Below are 5,563 nucleotides of genomic sequence, written 5' to 3'. Positions count from 1 at the left end.
CCCTCAACGTGACTAAATTATGCATACATGCGTAATTACATACATACATACATACATACATACACATCTACATACGTACATATCTTCCCTACAATTTTACATACGAGTATACTCTCATACATGTCTTATTACATACATGCATATACTTCTACATACGTACGTACCTTTCCTACATCTTTACATACATGCATACGCTCGTACATATCTTTATACATACATACATGCACATCTATATACGTACAAACCTTTCCTACATCATTACATACATGCATACACTCGTACATATCTTTATACATACATACATACACATCTACATTTGTTCATACCTTTCCTACGTCATTACATACATGCATACCTTTATGTACACGTGCTAGATCACGCGTACCTCTTACATAATCATACATTATTTACATGGGTCTTAGACTTAGCTTTATAGCTCATAAACATCTAAGGAACCATCAAAATCATGTTTGGAAGGTCCGCCGTAGACCACGGATGACAAACCGAAGCCTACGATACATAAATTAACTTAAATAACAAGATTTCAGCTTTTGGAACTTGGGGAGGCCGTCGCCGACGCCCCTAGGGCCGTCGGCGACGGGCCTTGCATTTACCCGTAGCCCAAAAACCCGTAGACAGGAAATTAACCCGTCAGCACAAAAATTCACTTTCTGGAGCCCGTCGGCGACGCCCCCATACCCGTCGGCGACGCCCTCTAGAAACTGCAGTTTTCTGCAGTTCCGTTTCGTCGTCCGTACGCACTAAAACGCGCATAACTTTTGAACCGTTTACCCGTTTAACCTCCCGTTTCTTCCTACATGCTTGTAAATTCACATTCTATCATATCATCTTAAAATCCTACCTCCGGATTAAGGAAATTCTTAACTTACGTGCATTCGACATATTACCCTTTTCTAACTATTTGACCCGTTCGTGCATTTATCAACATAATCTGATTACTTAACCTCGACTCCTCATGAACCTTTTAATATCAACGTCATTTATCATAGAGGATTAAATTCTTGGATGTCTTACCTATTTTTAACATATTTTTGGTCAGAAGCTTACCTTGACCCGTTATGGGTATTTATGCATTAAGTAGTTTATGACATACAAAAACATACTCCACATTTTCATGCTTGACCTAAATATTATACTAATCGAATATCTTGATTCCAAACGACTTCTAAGGTCGTTTGCCCGATATACCTATCAAGGGCATTTTAGTCAATTATGCTATATCCTTAATAACAAAAGAATTTCTTGCATGAGTAACCAAGCTCACTACTTAGCTACAATTTCTTAATCACACCTGCCTAGCTTGGATCAAACTAAGATCCGTTTAATACTTTATTGACATCATACAACTCATTCCTATTTGACCTCAATTATCACATATAATTAGATTGCATATAACATTACATAACAACTAGGAAGTGATTGCGGAATCACTTACCTCATGCATCCGTGTTCCTATTTGTTTCCTCGCCACTTCTTGACCCGTAGTCTTCCGTGCTTGATTCCGTCTCGACATGATTCCTATACTTCCATGTCATCGAAATCACATTCTTATTAGCATACACAATCGTACATGATAACGATCATATCGATCACATAATTCATACTTGAAGTCTATAGTCACTTCTAACAAGCATAATACATGTAACCAAGTTCATGTCATTTCAAACTCATGTAATCTGTCGTGTCATCGTATTAAACACACGCACGTCTAACACGTCATTAGCCTAACTCATGACACATATTTATTCCTAAACCTTACATTAGCATTCATAAGTCGAACCATACCATTCGCATATTCGTTGACTTTTCAGAAAGTCAACCATCAAGCATACAAATTTCCAACTCAAGAACATATGTCCATATTGATGTTAGTGGACCATGCTAACGACATCCTATGCATTTTGTAATCATATTCTTGAACACATAAAACCATATAATTACTTGTCTATGTACACACACATACACGTAATTCATTCCATTCATACTAGTATTTCTATAACTCCACAACTAACACTATAACACGTATTAAGCTAACCTTATACTATTCCAACAATGATTCTTTTTAGGACTCTCATATGCTTCACATATACTTCAAGTTCACAACTAGCGGATCAAACCACCACATGGTGTGCATCACATCATTTAAACGCATAGTGCAAGCCATTAGTGCACACTTCTACCCGGGAATGAAATCAACAAAATCTCCACATGGAGTCAATCTAACACGTCTTCTTCATGGTAGTTTACTAACAAACACATCATTTTCACTCTTTATACATATTGACCCACAACTTGCATACAATTTCCTATATTATTGTCACATAGACATTTCATCAAACACTTGGTGTGCGTACTATCATCTAAGCATAATGTACAAGTATATAAAGCATATCTCTACTAGTTCATCTTCACATAACATTTACAATCATTTTATTATACATGATTATTTCATCCTACATCAACCTATTCACCATTCATGTATCACAAACCAGATTATTCACCCTAAAATTCATATGTATGATTTCACTTGATTATCATACTTATACTAACTTCTTAAAAATTTGGGTTTTTGCCATAATCTTACCAAATCACCAAGGCCAAACATAAATTCTGCTCCAATCCATATTCTTAACCTCCAATTACACAAAGTGTTTCATAAACTCATGATTCGGGTGAAACCCAACTCCTACTATTCATCAAAACACAAAATTGAACTTACCACTCTATTGGGTATGTTGAGCTACTTGAAAATTTGAAGACATGCAATCATTTAACATCACATTTCCTTGATGATTTGATGAACTTGCATGAACAAGGGTTAACCCTTGTTTTTCCCCTGCTCTGATCGATCCAAAACACGCACCAGGGTGTGTGTTTTTGGTTTAACCCCTTTTTAATCCCTCACTTTCATTTTAATCCATCTAGCCCCTCATGTTTACCACTTAACATATTTGGCACAATTTTCTTCATTTAATAGTTTTGGCCATAAACTTTAACTAGGTAAAATGGTCTAAATTACTTATTTCGGGGTACATTATATAAAAATGTATGTCAATTATAAACATTCGGATTTTGGGGCGTTACACACGTTTACCGAACGAAACGCAAAACGTAAACTGTGACATGAACCCGAACTGACCTCTTCAAAACTTAGCATCCCAAAAAAATAACAAATAAAAAGTTCTAACTTATATCAAACCGACGACTTCATACGCCTTGCATCCTGAACTGACCTCTTCAAACCTTGCATCCCAATCAGTAGAAACCACCAAACAAAACATTACATGGCATTAACAAAATGAACCTTAAAAAATATAAAAGTAATAGTGCTAATACACTTTCGAATTATATGTACATGTTTACCGAATTTGACCCGTTTACATTTTATCGAGTTTTATACTAACAAACTAACGCACGCGCACACACACACAGATATATATATAAACATATTAAAAACAAATATATAAAAACATATTAAATTGAAGTTATAAATTTGTTTACCAAACATATACTGCAAACATACATACGAAGTGTAAACGATGAACAAAATTAACTAGTTAAGTGCTGCACATCAAATATTGATTAGCCATTCTAATCACATCGTAGTAAATAAGCGAAAAAGTAGGCGTACTAAACAGGTGAAAGCGACACATGTGAGAAGCTAAAGACACTAGCATAGTTGCAAATATGTGAGAATCTAAAGAAACACAAAGCAATGCATTCTTATGAATATTCAAGCCCATACATAATCAAGTAACCATTTAACTTAGACTCAATAAAATATTAGAACTAACAGGTAATTTGGAATAGTAACCGACTCACCCAACCACCTAACGCACTGTTGGCTGCCCGCCTCTTGACCGCTCAACTCCTCTGGTCAATTGATCACCATTTGACTGCTATGTTGCCACTTATAGCCTCTGCTAGCATCAGCAACATTCATCAATAACCATTTAAATTGTTAATAATCATTATCAAATTAGTATAACTATCAATGCAATCTGGTTAATTCATTAAAGACACACACGCAAGCTTATCAAGGAGGTGCACAAAACATTAACACATGGATTAGTAAGCTTACAATGATGATAACTTGTTAAGGTTACTTAATCATTCATCTTTATTTGGTGATAATATAATATCTCCACCAAAATATACTTCAAACCTCTTTCCAAAATATATTAATCAAGTACAGAGACAAAGTTCTGTATATTTAGTTCAACCCCCTTAATCAAAATATTACCGATGATTCCATGCTTAAATCGGTGCTTACAAACTTTATATATCAGAAAGTTTAAGGTCGATTGTTGCTTACCGCTTGCAGACGATCCTCCAGAAGAGATAAGAACTTAGCTTCTACTTCAAAATTGCTACAATCTAATCTTTGGATACCGATTTTTTTTTTCTTTTAGGGAATGATATGGATAAAAAATATAGGATGTAAAGAACATATAAGAAATTGAAACTAAAAGAGAAGAAGTTGAGATACCTGGGGATAGATCAACACGGAGTTGTCGGAACCCTAATCAGGCAACCAGCCCTTCCTGAACTTTGAAATTGAAATAATAACAGTTATCAACAATTCAAACATAAAATCCAGAGTTACATGCTTGTAAGCCCTAGAACACAATAACGAAGGATGTGAACAATTTAAAGGTTGTAAGCCCCGAAATTACCAAAATCTGTAGAAATAAACAAATAATCTTACTGAAAATGTAAAGAAAAGGCATGAACACACCTCATCAATCGAACAAATGGTGGTGAGTGAACAACCGCCTAAAGCTGGAACAACTGCAACATCACCTCTATTTTTCGATCAATTCAAGCTCCGATTAGGGTTTGTAGTCGCCGGTTAGGTGATTAGGGTTTGTAGCCGCCGGTTAGGTGAGGAGAGCGTTGCAGCCAGTTAGTAATTAGGGTTTTCGCCGTGAGGGCTGCCGCCGATTGGTTTGGGTTCAGGGGATCGAGGAGAAACTTTGGGAGGGAGAACGAATTGTGCTGAAAATTTTGTAGGGGGGGGGGGGGGCGGGGGGAAGAAGATTTCTCAAGACTTTATGGTGTTACGTTAACTAGTGTTTTTCAATTACGCACGTTGCGCGAAAGGCATTGGTGTTTTCGACCGACATTATTCTTCATACGATTCGAGATAAACGATGCGTAACCAGCCATATCCGGCATCGTGGAGTGTATTAAAAAGGGAGCAATTGGACGATTGGATGCTGGGCTAGGTGTTTCTTGGAATGCCCACGGATTGTTCGGGTCAAAACCACGATTATGATGATTCATTTTTCGTATTGTGGTTGGATGAGAATTTTTTTTTAAAATAAGATAGAGATGATTATAGAAGAGGTGGAGTAGTTGTGGTAAAAAAATGAATAGAAGTGTGACTATTTATAGTGAATAAATTTTTTTAAACACATAGCCGTTGGCCAACGGCTAGCCCAAACGGCTACTTGTCTTGGCCAATGAGATTCCGTCATGTCATCTTGATAGCCCCGTCCAACACCCGAGCTGAAACCCCCGCCCAAGGGGCCACGCCGAA

At 36.7% G+C, this 5,563-nt stretch overlaps 1 long non-coding RNA gene across 1 annotated transcript; it reads right to left on the bottom strand.

The window, feature by feature from the left end:
* Nucleotides 1-3,840: 3,840 nt before the first annotated feature.
* Nucleotides 3,841-5,026, bottom strand: LOC110902591. Its single transcript, XR_002571243.2, has 3 exons — nt 4,760-5,026; nt 4,511-4,565; nt 3,841-3,939 (listed from the first exon to the last, which is right to left on the bottom strand). It is a non-coding gene; the product is annotated as an uncharacterized LOC110902591 (long non-coding RNA).
* Between the last annotated feature and the right edge of the window lie 537 nt (nt 5,027-5,563).

This window comes from Helianthus annuus, chromosome 13, assembly GCF_002127325.2.
Source record: "Helianthus annuus cultivar XRQ/B chromosome 13, HanXRQr2.0-SUNRISE, whole genome shotgun sequence".
NCBI classification, from domain to species: domain Eukaryota; kingdom Viridiplantae; phylum Streptophyta; class Magnoliopsida; order Asterales; family Asteraceae; genus Helianthus; species Helianthus annuus.
Note: the sequence above shows the minus strand (reverse complement) of the source record. Positions and strands in the feature narration are given on the sequence as shown.